The 20,570-nt window shown below is 41.3% G+C and overlaps 1 protein-coding gene across 11 annotated transcripts in view; it reads left to right on the forward strand.

The window, feature by feature from the left end:
• Positions 1–20,570, forward strand: part of ATP2B1 (ATPase plasma membrane Ca2+ transporting 1) — a 432,225-nt gene that overhangs the window by 87,587 nt on the left and 324,068 nt on the right. The window contains exon 2 of one of the 11 annotated variants that reach the window (XM_069228808.1): positions 6,283–6,521. The exons of the other annotated variants lie outside the window; for them this stretch is intronic. The gene's annotated coding sequence lies outside the window, so the exon portion shown is untranslated. The remainder of the gene's footprint in view (positions 1–6,282; positions 6,522–20,570) is intronic. 11 annotated transcript variants of the gene reach the window in all.

Below are 20,570 nucleotides of genomic sequence, written 5' to 3' on the forward strand. Positions count from 1 at the left end.
GCGGCCGCCACTGCGGCGGTCTTGCCAAAAGACTGCCAAACTCGTAATGAGGGCCTATATGTTCGGGAATCTTAGCCACTATGTCCCAAAAGAATTGGTCTGCAATGGAACCCGGTGTCAGGACTATGCAATTTTTGCCTTGCATCCTTATTTTTGTCACATGAGTCTAAATCTAATGGTCCTCATATTTAAATTGTTTCCCACAAAGTCTTTTATTGAATTGTCCAAAGCAGACTTTGTGTAGTGCAGTTTTGACTTAGCCTCATGTAGTATTTGCCATGATGTTACACTGAACTAGTATGAAAAAAACATTACAATGAACCTTTCACTTTCCACAGATTGCATTGATATTTTGGTATTCATTACTCAGTTTTCACAATATGCAATTTACACCCACATAAAAAATTCTGCTTACAAAGCAATATGAAATCTAGATTAACATTATTAGAATGTAGTTCTGTTTTATATTATGGGAATTCTTGTAAACCTTTCAACATTTCTTGTGGCATCTTTGTCTATATACGAATGCTTACAGTGTGATTTATGGGACGTTGCTCACTTTAAATGTATTCGAGAGGAGGTTCAAAAGTCTACTACTTAATAGTCTGCGTATAACAGCCTTGCTTCCTTCCTTGTGATTATTCAAAAGTAATAAGGCAGAAGTTAAGAGGTGCACAGACCAAAAACTAAACAAAACCTGCAATTGTTAATAAAATAAAATAACATGCCAATTTAGGATTGTTTGTCAAAAGTGATTTAGGCAAAACCAGGGATCTTCAACTTTTATTTTATAGTAGCTACTTGTGGTCAATAAAAATCATCATGAGCCACTAGCACACATTATGCAGTTATGACCCCTTCACACAAGATTCTATTAGTGGCCACTGCAGGATTACTAGCAGTGGCCACCTCAGTGCATCAGACAATGTCCTCACCAATGTTAAAAAAAAACAACAAAAAAAACTTTATCAATTTCAATTTTGGGTGCCTGTACATATCATAGCAGTGATATACATAATGTCATCTGCACATAAGAAAGAACATTAGTTATAAGATTCCCCAACGTAGCATGAATTGCCATTTAAATATCAGCTAATATGGAATTGCACACGTTTTACTTGAAACATAACCTTTTCAGTTCTGAAACGTACCTGATTCAACCAAACAAAAACTTTTGATTTACTAGCTTCAGTTACTCATGGGGCACTACTTGTAGGTAGCTCGAGAGCTACCTGTAGCCCTTGAGCTACGTGTTGGAGAACTGAAGACTAAACTGTTATGCATGAAAAGAGAATGAATGCAGTGATTGAATTGTACACAATGAAAACTTTGAGTCTGTGCCTGAACCTATAGCTTTCCATTTTCCTATGCAATCCCTTCATGATTTTTTGTGAATCACAAGTTGGTTTCCATACATACATAGAGAGATGTTGTTCAACTACTGCATTGGAATACCAGTAACTTTGACAATCAAAGGCACCCCCACACCTCTCCCTTCATGGGTAGGGTGAGGAATACAGCAAAGAATTATCTGTGGCAGGTCAATTGCGCTATGACACTGCCTGTTACTGGACATGAAATCCAGGTTTAGAAACCACTGATTTTTGTGCAAACTTGAATGAATATATGCACTCCCAGAGGTAAAGATTAGCAGATTCCATTTATTGCATGTGTACTGTACACTTGGAGACCGATAAACATGAAAACATCAAATGCGCCTTGGGACATCCTTATCAAGATGTTTGGTGAGTTGAAGTCCTACAATTATCATGCCACACACTGATGCAGCCCTAACTGAATAACTATTCAGGGGAAAAAGGGCCTGAGGCAATGGAGTAAATCACAATTTTAATTATCACAGAGGTCAAATGGTATGGCAAAGAATTATTCTGGAGAGAACACTTTACTGAAATGTTCAAACACAGGTTCTGCTAATGAATTACCTCTATGTGAATGTGATGTTTATTAATGGAAGTACAAGTATAAAAGCACTGAGCATAAACTACACATAGACTATTATGACCTCTCATAGTTTGTTTACTTGTGAAATAAGCAGAACACAAATATTGATTAGCTACATTTAAAGAAGAATCCTCTGAAAGTGGCACTTTGAACTATAACTCCCAGAATGCACCTGTCTGTATAAGGCAGGTATATGAGAACCATTTGTGCTTACAAACTAAAACCACCTGAGGAAGATGAAATGTTGAAACGTGTAGTGGTGTTTGAAGTGCTGCTCTGGGAATAAATGGAATCTGCTAATCTTTACCTGTGGGAGTGCAGCAATTCTTGTTGACTTATTTTTTTAGGGTCCTGGTCTCAACCCTATGCTGTCACCGGCAGTCAGAGCAAGACACTTTTCAGACCAATTGTTTTGCTATATATATATATATATATTTCATATCTATATATATATATATATATATTTCATATCTATATATATATATATATATTTCATATCTATATATATTTCATATCTATATATATGTATGTGTGTTAAGGTTACAGAACCTAAAAATCCATTACTTGCACAAAAGCCATGCAATCCATACCTCACTTAGCAAATGCAGTGCTCTTGAGCTTGCTCTTGGTGTAACAACTGCAATTAAAATGCCCTTACAGGTTCAATTACATATCATAGTGCCATTAACACTATTAATGAAAACACTGTGAATATAGTACTATTTACTAGCTTCAGTATGCGTTATATAATGATGTTAACCTTTTAGGTTGTTAATGATCATGAAAAATATTGTGTGATCATAAGCATTATATTTGGTGTGCAGGTTATGGTTTGCATGGCTTCCATTTGATTATGATTTGGGCCTTAACAGTAACTGATGAATTTCTGCACTTCTATTTATTTATTTTTTTAGCTTTTGTGTTGTAACCATAACTTGACTTTAATTGTGTATGTTTAAGTGAATTTCAGAGGAAATTTTAAATGTGTGTTGGTGGTTTAACAAATCATAACCATAACTCCGCTTTGACTGTAATTGTTTCAGTGACTTGCTATTTTTTTTTTTTTTTTTTTTGGTGATGTGCTGCATTTAAATTCTCTGAAAAAATTCCCTACCCTTTTGCACTCACAGCCTTTGGCCGTGCTCATTGGGAGTTGGCTGCACAGCCTGGGTTAGGGCATGGCCTTTTGCCAACCCCTTAGCTATTCGTGGACCTTTGTTGGACCTCTTGCAGGGTTCAGGAGCCCAGCCAAGGTGTGCGAAGAGTGAAGGACCAGCAAGGGTAAAAAAAAACCTTGCCATAGTTTGTAGACCTCAGAGCCTCACTGTAGGTCCGTCAAATATGCCTCTGGGTCCGTGAAGGTTGTAGTATTTAGTTTTTTCTTTATTTTGATACTCCTCCTGTTCCTTTACAACTCATTAAGGTTATTTTTTTGTTTTTTTGTTCAGAATATGGGACTCAAGCCCCCGCATCATGTAATGGTGGCTGTAACAAATTTTTCTGCGCTATGGCCAACTAATTGCCTACCTTTGGTCCAGAGGCCCAAAATGGATGATGGGAGAAAAAGTTACTTCTCCTTCCTCTTTACTTTTTTAAAATTTGGGTCATGGATGATTTAACAGTCCTATCCCAACTAGCCCCCTCAGTTTTTTTGTAATACTAGTTTCTCAAACTACTGAACAGTTCAACCAAATCAAGCGCGTCCTTAATTAAAGTTCTACTTTACTTTTTATGATTTAGTGTAAATCGGTTCAGTAGTTTTTTTTGAGAATATCAGGTGGAACTATAATTGTATATCTCATGCCACTGAGAATTTGTGAGTCCAGTAGATCAAAAGATTGGATCTCACCTGATGCCACCACATCACAATTTTTTTGTTGTTGTTTTTTTTTTGGGATTATGGGACCCATTCCCGTAGCCTGTCAAGATAAAAAAACATATAGGCCACAGTGTGAGGACCCCCTGATCCCCTAGGCCTGATGAGGGTATTGGGGAGGGGGTTGGGGGGGATGGAATGGGGTAGGGTCATTGAGATCAAAAACATTTGATGAGCATCTGCAAAAAAAAAAAAAAAAAGCTGTCTCCGGTCCATTTTGAAAATCTTAGCCCCCACCACTGGGAGCGGCAAGGGCCCAGGGGTTGACTTTTTTGGTTTTATAGGGACATGTACATCCCCTTAAAGTTTTATTTTTTTAATTTATTTTTCCTTCCAGGCTCTAGAGACCTCATCCCCAGGGCCACTTTTTAATAAGTGGGGCGGGCATTACATGGCCACCCCTACTAGAGCCCTTTAAAGACCCCCACAAACCCCATACCCTGGGCTCAGTTTTCAGTTTCGAGGAGGAGGCCCTCATGCCCGGTTGTAGATCGATCTTGGGGACCCTATCTCCTGGGGCCCAATGCAGTGTCCTAGGGCCCAGCTTCCCCTGGATTCTGGTGTTCCCTGCCAAGTAGAGGTGGGTGCAGGAATTAGAAACTTTATTCCCTGCAAGCACTGTCTGAGGCAGGGAGCATAGCTTTGCTCCTGCTTGGGCGTAAGCAGAGAAAAATTATGTTCACACCTGGACAGGAGCAAAAAAATGGTTCCGCCGGCACCGTCGACGATAGCTGGGGTGCTGGCATGGGCTCTTTTGGGCTTTACCCAGGGCCCCTAACGAGTGGCTATGCTGTAGCTGCCCAGGGGACTCACACTTTGGAAAAAATATTTGTAAAAGGTCTGCCCCCGCCTCAGTGGTGTCTGAGGAGTGAGCAGGTGCCATGGAGCTTTGTGGGCTCCCCACTGTGACCCTTAGCGATTTGCCCAGTTGTGGGTGCCCATGTTGTTTTTGTTTTTTAAACTTCTGCCAGCATCTTGTGTGGGTGGTGGTTGCAGAGCTGACAGGGGCTTTGGAACTCTCCTCTTGGCCCCAGCTTATAAAAATAAAGTAAAATGTGGTACTAACAAAAAGCTAAGCAGGAGCCGCTCATATATTATTCAGTGCTCTGGCAAAGAGCGCCCCATAAATCCCTGGTGCTTTTTTTTTTTTTTTGTAATATTTTTTTTCATGATGATGCCCCTAGAAGAGACAGGGGCACCACCAACCATATTCTAATGTTGAGAGGCTGCAGAGATTGCAACATCCCCCATCAACATTAAAAATAAAATTAAAAAAACACAGTAAGTCTCCTGGGACATTGGATCAATTAACCCCAAGAGAGCTTACTATGTTGTTTTTTTAAAGCACTTCAAGTTAAAGAGGTATGCTTTTCAGCTCGATGCAGGAACCCTTTGTGGTGGGCTTCAGGGTTGCATTTTGTAGCCTGAAAAATGTTGACAGACTCAGACATGGTGTTATGTTTTCGTTTTTATTTTTTTTAAGTCCTTTTAAAAGATATTTCACTACTAGTAGGCATTGCAGTGTGTTACATTCATAAAATATACATTTGAATATTTATATTGATGCCTTTTTGTCAGACAATAGGTTTCTATAACTTGTGCCCTCGCCATGCACTGCTAATTACCCCCATATTACATCACTCATGACGTTCTGTGACATCATTGACAACAGTGTGCATGGCAACGGTGTGAGTTAGAGGTACTTTAGGGCATGAGTTATAGTGACTGTAACTGGTGAATTTAAGTGGTTTTGTTAATTTAGAACAGTATGTGTTAACTGACATTTTCACATAACTATAACATGCATTTAACCTTTCTGTTTTTCAGTGAAAATTGAAAACATATATTTCTCTCTAAACTTACATATTTTTTTTTTTTACTGGTAATTTGAAAAAATTCATTTGTACTAGCTTTTAATACTGAGTCTAGAATGTTGAGGAGTAAACAGGCTTTGGTTCTTGGTCCGTCATTGCATTATTGGTAACGAAACATTGTATGATTTAAGCACGGTGGAGTCCTTTAAATGGTCTACTTTTCAATAAGCTATGGAATTGCAGCATTTCACATTGTACTGGGTTTCCTTGGGACAAAGCCTGCATGGGTAGGACTTTTTAATTTTGAGATAATTGTATCTCAAATCCTAAATGCACTTGTCCTGCCTACATAATTTGCAGGGTCATTTTAATTTATAACCCTATATTGTAATTTGCACCTATGCAATTGGCCTTTGCTTCTCTAGGTGGAAGACTTCCTACTAAATTTAGAAATCTCTGCCAGACAGGTGGTTATCTCTTGGGATGGAGCAGCTTCACTGAGGCACTGGACTTTAAATGGGTGGTGTTTGTCATATTTCTAAACTAAACTCCCAATGCAAAAGTTTGTTCTTGAAAAACAAAAAAACAAAGTCCCTAACATGCAGGGGAAATTTCCTTTTTGTATTCCAGTGGACTGTTTTCCAGACCTGAATAGGGTGAGGCAGTTATCACTATGACCTGGAGGCCCAGTGACAGACAGTTTGCAAGATCCAGGATTTCTACCAGTGGAGTCTGCAGTGTTCTGCCGATAGAAATCCAGTGGTGCCCCAACCTCTACAGGAAATGAGGGAACTATGAGCTTGGAGGGCAAGAACATTACTGATTTACTCCCGTGGTGCTCCTATGCTGAATTCACAAACTAACCCCAGGTTTGCTATGTTTTCATGCTGTATATCAACAAGAAGCTAGCCAGTGCATGTATGACATTCATAACATTTAGTTCATATGCGATTTTAGCTTTTATCTTGTATGCACATGTTTTATGTTTTCCTTAAACTGGCTCAATTTGATTAGGTTTTGTAACCAAACCACCCTTTTCTTAATTATGTTTTTGGTGTCATTTTGCCAACCACAAAGATTTCTATTTTATTTTCATGGCAAAGAGAATCATCAATTTGTTGCGTTTTTACAATGGAACAAAGTGAGAGCTGCGACTCCGTTCACACATGTGGGCATCATGTGTTATCAGAACAGTGAAAAGAAATGGCTATTTAACCAAACTGATGAGGAAAGATAGGTTATTCGTTAGATTTACTAATGCAAAGAATTTTGACGACATTATTTTGTAGTAGGATTTCAGTGTTCCTTGGATGTTGAGACCACTTTTCTCTGATTAAATGTTACCCCATAACTGCAGTAATTGGAATGGGTTGCGCGGGGTCTTAAGATTAGGCTAATACCTTCATTGACTGATTAGTTACAATATGTTGCTATTATGTCCACTACTCTTTATGAAATTAGACAAGGGACTCGGTTTCCTTTGGAACACTGGGCCTGCATTTGGGAGCATGCCCATTGTAGAATTCTAGCATGGTCTAAATATACTTACTGCCGTGTGATTCCCGGCAAGTATAAGAGCCAGGTGTGTACTCTGAGCATCATTACAGAAAGGTACATTTTTAAGGGTTTTTTACAAGCACTAATATAAGCATTTCAATATGTGGAAGAAGAATTGTGCTGGTGCTTGTGCATTAAGAGCATGCCCTTAAATAAACATGAGCTTTGAAAATGTAAAGACTGTCCCTTTATACAAGCATCAAGGTTTAGTGTGAAGTAGTAAAATGACCTCCTTTTTAAGTATTCACACCAAGGATGGTAATCCTTGGTCACGAGATGTTGGTTAGACGTACTTTTGGACTTTTTACTTCATTGATCCTCTGTATTCTGTGAGTTCTGTTATTTCCCTGCTCTTAAAGAAATCTCATTTTTTATTGATGCATGCATCATTTGTATTATTTCTCATTACTGAGTTGTAAACTAAGATCATTTATTGTTTTTACCTGGTGTGCTTTTCTGGTGTGGTGAGCAGGATTACCCTGGTTGCTTCTGGGCATCTCTACTTCAGACAGCCTACATGTAGAATTCTGCTTCTAGATGATGTGGAAGGTGTGCCAAAGCACCAGAGTAGGCAAGTTAAGTGATTGACTGTTGGACAGTTTGATTTTTGCATCCAGTCTGGTTTCCAACTAAGTGTATTCATTGTTTAATAGAATTAATTAATTTAACTATAAATAAATGGTTTACATATGCATTATTTGGTATTCTTTTTACCTGCAGCACAGGCTTGTCAGTTGGACTGTTTAGTTTGAACACACAACGCTTCTAAAATAATCATTTAGAGAGTATTTTCCTGTAATAAAGGCTAATATGGTGCAGTTGCTGATCAGATGTTTGCAGATGATTAACATCAGACAAAGCTTAACTGCTAGCCACTGCTATGGTGAAAACATCCTGTCAATGATAATTATTTAGCTAGACTCATATTTTCCAAAAAGACATGAAAAAAAATATATATATATGTACATATATATATATATGAAAATAGGGGGATGCTGATATTTAACCATTGGTTTGGTCAAATGTCATTCACATTTTGCTTCCATCTGCCACCACCACAGTGAAGCAGTGGATCACTAACACTTGCAGAAGTGTCACCAAAGCTCTCATCGCCAGCAACTGGACTACAGCAGTGCCTCTATGCTGAAATAATTGCTCATCTAACTTTAAGACTCCAGACCATAAAAGCACAGCCACAAGGCTCTACCTTCTGCCCCACACTCCTATCACTGCATACCTCAAAGAGCACCACTAGATCCCAGTCCACAGATGAGCTCTCTTCAAACTCCTCACGCACTCACAAACAGCCTTACTCAACTTTTGCCGTACTTACCCCAATAACCACAAACTTCTACAAACCTACTAGACACCTCCAATCAGCTGGACTCCTACTTGCACACATCCCCCACGTTTATGCATAAAAATCCAATCATACTCCTCAGTTCTCGAATTCCACAAGAAGCTGAAGACCTGGCTCTTCTCCTAGCCCCAACCCTGGCTCGGTCCTTCAGCTCCTGGATGCCCTCCAAGAGGAGTTGTGGCTATACAAATACACGTAACCTAACATACCACAACACTCACCACAGTAGGTCAGGTACCTTAGGTGAAATCTGTTTACTGTTAAAAGTTACATTGGCGGTGTTGTCTGTCTTCTAAACAACTCCAAATGAGCATAACCAGCTGGGAAGCAGCTACACGCCGAGAGGAAGCTACACGCGGGTGCCGAAAACCGTTCTGCACGCAGCTGCCGGGTGGCTCACGTCGGAGTACAGCGCGGCGCGGAGTACGAACGCTGCCGCTACTGCCGCTGCTACTGCCGCCGCCACCGCCACCAGTGGCCACCGCTCCTGCTGCTTTTGGGGGGGGGGGGGCCGAGGGCGAGGGGATCTCTCGCCAGGAAAATTCGGACGAGGAGCGAACGAGGAGCGAACAACGCCGCCGTCCGTGGAGCGGCGTGGCTTGCTTAGAGGGTTTTGCCATTTTTCCATTGGAGCCACAGAACGGGAGCAGGCGAGGGACCCGGCGAAGGACCCGGCAGCACCAGCAGCACCGGGTGTAGAGCGTGAGGGATCAGCAGTGGACCTGCAGGTGAGAAGGCACCGCAGCAGTGGCCACGGCATCAGTAGGTTGTGCAACAGCTCCTCTTGGCCGGCATCCCACGAGAGGCACCGTGTTGCGGTGGAGCACCTCGTTGCCGCCGGTGAGGCGAGGGACGCAGTGGCGCCTGCGGTAGGCGGAGGTCGGCGGCTCTACCCACTGAGCATCCTTGAGTCCCAGCGTCTCCCTCCACGTCTCCCTCCACAGCTGCCGTGCGCCACCCCACCCCTGTACCCCTGCACCCCTGCACAGCAGCATCGGCATCTGTAGGCGCTGGGAAAGCACCGGAGGGGTGCAGCGGCCCACTGCAGTAGCGGGGACTTCGCTGGCAGGACAGTGCCCCCAGCCCAGACTGGAGTAAGGGTGGGCCACTGCCACGGGCTTCGGCCACGAGGAACGTGACGTCCCCGCATGTGGGTTATAGCAGTTTGGAGGTCGCCGAAGTTGGTGCTCACTGCCCGGAGGCATATTGGTTGATGGTCTCTTTATTGGCTACTGTGTGACCATAGTGACGGGAGAGACGGTGTGGACCGTTATTTTCAGGTACCCCCGTGCCAAGCGTGGGCATCTTCGTGCTTTGGTTGGGGCACAGAGCTGCCGGCTCGGACCATCGCCGTTGTAGGCTGCCTGCTAAAAACACGCTGGGAGGACTACAATACCCAGAATCCTCTGGGTTTCCTGTGCACCAAGTGGCGCGAAAGTGCTGTTACGCCCCCCGGGCCCTTAAATTGCAACAAGGTACACCGCACCGCCCGGGCAAAGGGTGGGCCCTCTGTGGCCCTCAGAGGCCTGAAGAGACTGGACTGGACTGGGCACGGGACTCTGCCTATACTGTAAATTAGCTGTATTACATCTTGATTACGCGGTTTTGTGTTTTGTATTGCTGAATTATAGCTGGTGGTACTTACTGTAACCAACCTGTGATGGCTAACTGTAATAACTCCGCCAAAAATCTAGGGGCTACTATGCTTGATAACTACCTGGTTAAAGTGGTTAAAAAGATTAATAGCGATCGCAGAGTCTCCCTACGGAAAGGAGGTTCCCCCGTTCAGTCACACCCTAGTTCTTCCTCACATATAGTGTCTACTTTTGAGGATCTGGGCGCCAACACTGATAAGGATATGGATATGATACTAACTGAGGCTCAGATACATTCTAATCCCTTAGACTCAACGGGAATAATTGGCGAGAGCCCATCTAGCCCCGTGGTTATGACAGAGACTCCCCCCCCCCCCCAACCAGCAAGAGTAGTTAGGGCTTGTAGAAAGTCGTTGGGCAAAAGAGGAGTGGGGAAGGTCAGCAATTCTCGAAAGCCCCTCGAAGCAAAAACCCATACTATTAAAACAAAAGGATTAGACGGGGGATCTGATAAGCCAGTGGGTTGCTGTCATAAGAGGCAGTATATAGAAAATATACTGGCAACAGTAGAGGATAAGTTAGCGACAAAAATGGCTGAAATTTTTAGCACATTATTGCTGAAAATTGAAGTACTTACCCAAGAGGTTCATAGTCTGAGGGTACAAGCAACATCGACACCAGCAGATGTACTAACGGTACCTCTAGATTTACCATCTGGATATTGTGTTGAGCAGGCAATACCTGCAGGCAGCAGTTTAAGACATAAAGCCCCATGTAACGAAATAAGTTTGGAGGCGGAGCCCACTATACCTAGGGAACCCGAAGTGATTCGAGGGTCCCTAGAGGGTAGGCCTTAACCAACTCGAGTCCATAAGGAAGCAAGAGAGCACAACAATAATTATAATGTTAGGATTGATCTCCCACCGGAGGCCGCTCCATTTGTATGTATATTGTCAGGAGTCCCAGAACTTAGTTCAGGTAAAAAAGAAGGTTACAATGACTTAAAAAACAAAGTAGCCTTCTGGCTTACTAAGAATAGACCCCTCCCCCCTACCATTGATGGTAAAATCTTAAATGTGAGAAGGGTGGGTTGGCTTGGCCACATGATTAAAGATATCCCAGGTGATCTGGTAATAGTTAATTTCAGGAGTACTAATGTGGTCCCATTTTTGAGAGGCTGGTGCCCGCAACTTGCAGATGGACCAATAGTCACGTGGGAACTACCAGATTTTTATCCTATGGTGTATCCCGAGGTGAAGGTGCCTTCCCAGATTAACAAAAATGTCATTAACCCTCCCAGGGGTAGGTTCGCACCAGAAAGCATTGAACCCTTGATTACTGCCGGGAGATATGGTCCGTTATCCTGCCTAGATGAGAACGATTGACTAATCGGTAGAGAAGAAATAGTTAATTTAACTCTATTGAAATCCCCCCACATAGAAGATATAAGCTGGAAGGCTATTGCCACAGATCAAAGTTAAAAGTTACACCATAGGGACTAGGGCTGACTTGCTTATTTTAAAAGGCACAATTTAGAGCCAATAGTACTTTATTGATGGATTGTTATTCGGGCCTTGCCCACTCGATATGGTGAATCAGGTTTTGTAGGGCGAGCTATTTTTAGGGCCTACTGGCCCGTTCTGGCAGCTGACAGTTAACAGATGTCTTGTTCATTTACAAAGTGAATGAGCAATAAAGATGCATTTAAATCTTGTTTTTATCTTGTCACACTTACTGTGTGTTTCAGAGACAGAGCTCCGAGTTTGAGGATTTGTTAAAGTGAAGTGTCCGACAGTTGTGCTGTATAGGGAATGTCAAAGGAAAATCTGTAAAATGTCTTTTTTTTTTTTTTTATTTTTTTTTTATTTTTTTAACTAAAAACATTTCAATAGCTTGTATATGAACTCTACAAATATTTAAAAATATATTTATTTAGTTAGCAATATGCTTTTTGTAATTCTGTGCGACTGTAACAAAGATTTTAATAGGATCAAAATAAATCAGAACACTTTTCTTGGTGATTTGCAAATTATGATTTTTTTTTCTGAAATCCAATTTCCACATATTGTATGCTATATATTTTTAACAGTAAAACTGCATATTAATGGGAATGTTTGTGGCCGTTTCAGTGGAAAATGTGCTGTATGTAAGTGACTTGCTGTACTACATCATGCTTTAGTAATATATGTAATAAAAGTGAAAGTTTTAAAACATGAAATGAGAAACATTCCTGCCCCAACCATGATGACTGTGGTATTCGAAAACCAAGAGGCAAGTAGGGGTCATGTGTACCCTATATGTTGGCTAGATTGGTATTATACATGGAGCAAACGTTTAGTCTATTAAATTAAACGAGGTTTTTTTTGTACAGTAGACAATAGGAGCTCACGTAAGTGAAGGTGCTCTCATATGTAACAATGAAGAAAAAAAAGTACTGTAAAATGAAACATTTGCCTAGGATTACACAATTTGAGACTTGATTATGGGTCAAGCGTATGATAGTTGGATAAAGTAGATTATTCAGGTCACTACAGCTGCAGGTCTAGTAACTTTTTTTTTATTTTTTTTATTTTTTTTTGGCTTGTTATTATACTGTTAATTCATTTACACCAATATTTTGTTGTTTGGAATCTCACAGATTACCATTGTAAGCAAGGGTCTTGATGTTGGTTACCCTCTCGGCAAACACTGGTGGTAAAAGAGTTGCACTCTGAGAATCCTTGTTGGACCCTCTGACCAAAGGTAGTACATTGTTTTGCCAATCGTAATTTTGTACATTTGTAATTTTTGGGCTGTATACCAGTTATAATTGCTTTTTTGGAAAGCTTATGCTCTTTATAGTAGGCTTAAGTTGGTTATGGTGACAAGCCACTGATAAAGGCTGTGGACATCATTGGTTTGTTGGGACGTGTTATGTCACATGCCATAAATCTAATCTGTTTGGTATGAAAAGTGACAAAGTTAGTAGACCAGACATATTTATTATTTTAAAAAAATCTGTCAAGGCAACTAGGCCTTTAAAAGTGAATAATTAGTCTTTATATTAAAACCAGGAGAGGAGTATTTTGTTATATGGAATCACACAGATTATATCAGTAGGCAAAAGTTTTGATGTTGGTTACAACCTTTGACAAACCTTAGCGGTATAGGATTTGCGCTGTGATAATACGTGCAAGACCCTCTTAGGTGGTGCGTCACAGTCTGGCTATTGTAATAAAAAATACATGTATGTATATAGATGGGCCTTGAACAAAACACAATAAAAAGGGACTCCCTGTACACACTTAGTCAATGGGGCAGGGAACAAATACATATACATAAAGAGAGAACCTCCTGTCCAGCCTATCAAATTGTATGGCATTATTCCCACAAATGTTTATATAACAAAGCGAGGCTCAGTGGTTTACCTTAAATTACACACATACTTTATTTCATCTGTTCATGTTTGTATATTTTGCTTACAGTTTTAAATATAAATCACAAAACTTTAAAAATTGCAAATCAAGCAGCTAACAAACTGACATATCCCACCACACTACACTTCTTACTGTGCATCACAGACTCATTTATATCATTCATTCATGTCCACTCATTCATACTCAACCTCAAAACAGCCAATTACAAACAAAAAAGGCTGAAATCCCATAATAACCACCATTTGTGGGATAGTGCATATAAACATCATCCCTGGCCCCAGGACCTACATTTTTATACTCTACATTCTTTTCATAGTCCTCCATTATGGTTCATCATAAAGTGTGGTTTGTTAAATCTAGACGAATCTCAGCTGCCCACTGTTGGTAAAACAGTATATATCAACATTTATCTTAATACATCTGTTTGAATTGCTTTCATGATACATTTGGCTTATTCAGTGTCCTTCATTCCTATTAATACAGTTCTACTAGTGGTCCTCCAATGCAATTCTTAATCTAATGTGGATTGTTGGATACATATCGATGCATGTTTCGGCTAAAAAACCTTTTTCAGGATTGCCACATTCTGAGACCCTTTAGATTGAACAAAAACCTGACAATGGGAAATTCCCGAAACTGGGGCAGTCAAAAATGGCTCTGTGCTCATACATGGAATAAGATCCCCAATCTGTTCAAGAGGCGCGTTTATCTTCATGCCTTTCTGCTTTTGCAATATGTCTTCACTGCATAATAATAGTATGTGAATACTTCGCCCGGATACTACCCAAGGTGGCCAATTCAGGGAATTTAACTTTACTAAGGTTTCCGTTGCACTGGTTTTCCAGTGACTTCCACCGCAAGTCGAGCCTTGCCCTCCATCTTAAAAGGAGGCTTTGGATCAGCCCTTTTCTGCCTCTAGCCTGGATACAATGTGAGGCTATAATTCAGCCCACTTCAACCACTGGCACTTTTGCCCCGTGAGTGATAGTAATTGCCTGATTAAGAGGACATCTGCCTGAAAATAACTGTTTGGCTTAATGCCAGGGCTGGTGGGCCAGTGCTTTAATTTGTCCTTAAGTTTTCCATTTTCTCCTTTCATTGGTGCCCATTCATTTAGTTGCTTCTCCTTTTTTGTTATATTTTTTTAGATAACACTTCAGTTACCCACACAGTGCTATTGGGACTCTCGCTTGCACGCATTTCATCTTCAGTACTGTGCATCATGTACAGCAGTGGTTTCCAACCCATTCTGTAAAATGAGTGAATTATGCGTAATGAAAATCACCCAACACTTAACATTTATTAGGGTTTTAATAGTGACCAAATCAGATGAGACACATTACTGGGGAACACAGGTAAGATTATTAGTGATCACCTCAGTGGCTCAGCAGGTTTGCCAAGCAGTAATGTAAAAAATAAAATGTTTTGTCAGTTGGGAATGCTTCTACATGGGTAATACATGACAGTCATGGCTCCAAAGCTCCTGGCACCAAGTTAATGTTTCCTATAAGCTGCATTATGCAAAACTCAAAAATGAGCTTCAAATATAACAATATGTAATGTGTATTTGTAAGGCACACATTGACCCTGAATGGTATCTTGGTGCTGGAATTAGATGTTGATTGTTATCCAACTCTATGACTGTGAATGGTTGAATTGGAAATTCAGCTAGAAATGCAGTTGAAAATTCAACCATTTGTCTCCAAGCATTAGTTCACGAGTTGTGAAAAAGCACATATTTTCGTCTTATGTACATGCATATACTATTTTAACCAAGCAACAGCTTCCAACTTAATAGTCTGTGCTGCACACAGGAAAATTACTTAAAGGTAGCTTGAGAGCTACCAGTAGCTCACAAGCTACTCCGTGAAGAAGCCTCAGTTGCAGCCTCTGCTTCTAAATTTGGGTGGCCTGCATGGAATGGTATTGATAATTCTATCTCATTCTTTTCCTGTTCCAGAATGCACCTGTTACAATACCATCAATGAACAGCCTTCCGATGCTATGTTTAATGTTTTTTATTTTGTGAGTAGGTGCCTGCCATGTTTAGCCGGTGGCATGTTTTCTTTTAAAGGTGATGCTAAAAACATTCCAGTGGGAAAGAGAGGGGTAGGTGAGTGCCAGGAAGTGGTGGAGAAATGGGGCTGGGGGCAAATAGAGATCCCAGGGAGCGGGCCCTCAGAAAAAAAATATATTGAAGTCAATTTTAAAACTTGGTTTACATAAAATAATGTGTGGGTGAAAAAAGAATGAGCGGGGTTGTGAAGAAGATCAAGCGGATGGGAGAGTGTGGAATGGTAGACTTGCTCTCCCATACAGTGGTAAAAGAAAATATTAAATAGCCTCAAGTCAAAAGTGGAAGGATATAGCAAATCCAATCGAAAGTAATATAAAGTCGGAGTACTGAGGGGGTATGACAAAAACAAGAATAGAGAAGAAAGTCACAGAGTAAGGATTCGGTAATTGAAATTGACAAGAAAACAATCCAACCACGAGAAAAGAACTGATCCAGCGTTTGTTCTATGTATCGTACACAATAGTTCTTCAACATACAATTAAATCTAGATGTTTGCGAGCGAGACTTAAGAGAAGTACTCCTTGCAATATAACTTCATAACTGTGGCTCTAATGCTTTCCAACCTAGTTCTTCCTAAGATTTTGACCATGTTAAATACTGTCCTCTTTTTACTTCCTTGTGTTTGTGTTTAAACCTCTTGTCCTGCCTCCTATATAACGATGTAAACTTCATTGAATCTTTGGAATTACTACTACATAGTATTTGTAATAGTATATGGTATGTACTGATACTAGGAAACAAATTGTTTCTCAAGTTCATCCTGCGTCCCATTTATGCCCATCTGCTGTATCACATCAAAGCTTTTATCTACCTAAATAATGACTGGAAACATTGAATTAAGTTTTTCATTGTACAGCCTTACGTTGTCTGTTATGCTGTTGAACTTATCATATTAATTATATCATTCATTTGTTTCTGCCCAGATTTTCATTGTGATTAACCTAGACATATTGAATCTGCTATCCCTGTTTCTAGTGATTCATATAATAATATGATGCACAGTATAGTGCTCTGTAACTTGTTAAGGTGAAGTGTGCAGCATATAATAATGAAATTATGTAAATAAAAAAAAACGAAACTTTTCCTTGATGCTTTATTCCCGGTTGACCATGTTTCAAATTGCAGATTCAACTCCAGTGCAATCAATTTTACACCGTTCTAATTGTTTCCGCTGTTTGCCAGTGTCTCCTTTGTGTTCTTAGGTTGTTTAACAAAGCAGCGCTGTGCTAATCTGCATAGTCTCACATCGCTATTGGTTCTGTAGAGCAGCCCTTACAAGCATGGACCAAGGGTGAGGTATTTGTTGCATGGCTCAGAGCTGTCAATATTGCCAGGTGAAGAAATGCTGCAGTTGCCGGTGATGAAAACTGGAAATCATCTGGACAAGTGCACTGAAATGAATTTCAATTAATGTGACTACGCCTCAGATTATCTACTATTATCTACTCTGCTTGGATGCAGAAATGAATTTCAAGTTGCAGGGAGTCCGGTTTGTAGACTGTCAGGCAATGGTAGCATTGGTATTGAAGTGACACTGGGAAAGGGTCTGTCCTTCCAAGAGGAAACTACTGTAGACAAACCAGTATATTTCATGGAATTAGTGGAAGGGTTATAAAGCAAGCAAACCATCCCTAATCCCTTAATAAGCAGGGATCCACACACTAGACACAAGGAAATTAAGGGAGTGGCCCCTTAGGCAAGGGCTTGTGTGTAATGTCTTGCTGCCTGCTGCCCCCCTCCCCCCCTCCCTTTCCAGGTGTAGTTGGCGGGTGATTACCCCAATCTGATCCCCTGGGGAGGCAGAAAGTCCACTAGACCCAATGGAAAATATATATAGGAATTTGGCCTGTCCACCATGGGCGCAAGAAGCCACACAGATCTTCCGTCTGCCTGAGGGTGGATGGGGGGTGGTTACCCCAATAAGCCCCCAGGGGGCAGAAAACTCTAGACTCCATGAAATCCATTTATGCAGTATTTTTTGGGGGAGGGTGGAGGGAGGTGGCCCTATGGGCATGGGTCCATGCCCTCCCATGGCCCAGTAGACTTGGCCCCCTTCTCTCCCTGGGTGGTGGATAGGGGTATTAACCCCCAATCTGCCCCTTGGTGGTGGAGGGTGGGGCAGGAAGCACAATAAATACCAGGCATGTCAAAACAGAGCCAAAATAAACAAAAGTAGGGTGCAGCCTACCCTGGCATCGAGCCGTACCTCCACCTTAGAAAGGGCAATAGTGTCTTTCTGCCCTCCCCGGGGCAGGTAGGAGGTTTGTCCCAATTGGGAAGGTCTCACCAAATATGCCCCGTAAGAGGGTAGAAAGTCCACTTGACATCAGGGATTTTGCCATTAGGGCACAGTGAAGTAGTGCTAGTGTTGCGGTCTGGCATTTGCCCCATCCCCACCCTAAAAGGGACAAACCAGCCCTTTTGACGCCCCCTTTCGACGCCCCCCCCCCCTTCCACCTCCACCGGTGCAAACAGGAAATTTCCTCCGATTTGCCACTGAGGGCCAGAAAGCCCACTGTATGGCAGGAATCTATATTTTTAATAAAATAATAATGGGTGTGTCTGGCCCATCCTAACATCCACCCCATCCTCACCCCTAAACCCTCAACAGTCTTTCTGCTCCCCTGCGGACTAAAATTCCATCCAATGGCAAGCAACAGGACATTTGATTTCTTTGTGTGTTGTTTTTACATATGGGCCAGGAGAATGTAACCGACTCTCAATATTGTCTCACTTGCAATGGTGAATGGCTGCACTTTTCGGGCTTGGGTAGGCTGCCGCCTGGGAAAACCTACCTAACCCTCCTTGCATGTGCTCCCATTTTCTTGCTTTGAGCCATCCCTGTCGCAGGCATTTGTCCCAACCACACAAGTCTCCCAGCGTTTTTATCGGCATAAGTGGGGTAACTCTGGATGGTCGGAATTGTGTGGATTCTTGCGAATTCCAGAGGTTTTTATCACAGAAATGTAAGGAAACCTGATTTTGGGCATAGTTGTAGGTGTGCAGGGCATTGTGGATAGGAAAACCTCATGGGATCCATGCAAGGCACATCACCCTGGAATCCCCAGGTAGTCTCGTTTTCAGAAACGTTTGTGGTTTGTAGGGGATAATTTCAAAAATACATAAATTTCCTTGATACCCATCTTTCACTCTAAATATTTCAGTACATAAATTGATCTATACTTGGTACGCAATTAAAAACCATTTTACAGTGCTGCTCAGTTGTTGGCTCTGGGTACCATGGGTTCTTGGAGAACCTGCAAACCTTATATATCCCTACAATCAGAAAGGTTTAGCAGGCATAATAGTAGAATGATTTTGTAAATCTGCCATTGTGACAAAAAGTTACAGAATAAAACGTAGTCACCAATGGCCATTTAGTCACTACTCATGTTCAATATTTCTTTATTTCATCAGTTTCTTTGGGGAAACCTTGAGCGATACACAATTATGACCCCTTGCGGAATTCAGAATTGTGTCTACTTTTCAGAAATCTATAGCTTTTCTGGATTACCTATAGGTTTCAAACTGGTTTCCATCACAAACTGGAAGCAGGTTGAGAGCGCAGAAAATAGGAAATAAGGGCTGCCTCTTTGAAAAATGCAAATACTGTGGTTCATTTTTCTGTGTTTTTTTTTTTTTTTTTTTTAAGTTAGCTCAGCATGTTTCTGAAAGCTGGGAAGATGATATCGCACAGTAAGCTGTTTGAAGCCACTTTTGGAAAAACAAACTGACACTTATCTGGAGCACTTTGTTTTCCAAAAAGTAAAAAGATTTTCAGTGGAATTCACAAACTCCATGTTCCTTTAGAATCCATTGGAGACCCAAATCTGCCATGGATACCTTATTTGGAAGGAAAAAGGCATGCAGCCCTAAGCACAAACTACCCACATAAGTGAAACAAGCACAATACAACGGGTTTCGCATTTGTTCAAGTTAGAGCTATTAGCGTTGTGAAGCAAAAAAAACGCAGCGCGATCGCGCTATGTAAAATGCAGCGCGATCGCGCTGCGTGGAAAATAAACAGATAAAGTAATCCGGACTCCAGGCTGAAAACATTGAGCCTCGTATGTTTTTGGTACTTTACCGGTGCTGTGTAGGTGGGCTAAACACCGGAAAAGGCATGACATGCATCCCTTTCAGAAATGAAAGCAAGTGGATTTTAAAAGGCAAGCCCACGAACCAATGTAAGTGACTGACATGGCATGGGCGTGGTTTTAAGCTCAAAGAGAGATTACAGAATGGACGGAGCACTTTGTGCTCGCCCATAAAAATAGCTCAGGACTGGGGTGGGAGTGAGGGCCAGCAGTTAAGGATTTAAACACTGAATTCCGCAAAAGTTAGTCAATATTAGATTAAAATTAAATTTTACGTTACTTCATACATTGTATATAATTACACATAATTTAAAAAAGAGGGGATCTTTTAAAATGTTTGTACTCTGTAACCAATATAAAGTGTTGGCCTCGGACAATAAATTAATTGCATTGGATAAAGTGTAGGTATTTGGCTTTATAAGCAGCTAAAACATATTATGATCTCTAGTTACAACTAGCCCAAGTTAAATAAATAATATATGCCACAAATCCTGTGATGAACAGCCGCATAATGTACATGATTTAATCACTATTTTGCTGCTGATCTGTCGTGAGCCAAAGCATGGCTATCGCAGCAAGGTAAGACGCTATGGCTTCGAGGTTTTGATCGGGTGTGCGGTGTATAGGTGCTTGTAGTATGTGAGGAATTCCTGGACTATGTCGTTATCAAACGTCACAGGTGTACTTGCCGTCTTGCGGAGCTCCATGTTACATGTGCTATGTAGGTTGGATCAGCGCAGCTGAGCCAGGGTACTACCAGGTCTCTCACCCTCACTGTATCGGTAAGCTTGGGCACACTTTCTGAGGTAAGCCACC

This window comes from Pleurodeles waltl, chromosome 4_1 (genome assembly GCF_031143425.1).
Source record: "Pleurodeles waltl isolate 20211129_DDA chromosome 4_1, aPleWal1.hap1.20221129, whole genome shotgun sequence".
Taxonomy (NCBI): domain Eukaryota; kingdom Metazoa; phylum Chordata; class Amphibia; order Caudata; family Salamandridae; genus Pleurodeles; species Pleurodeles waltl.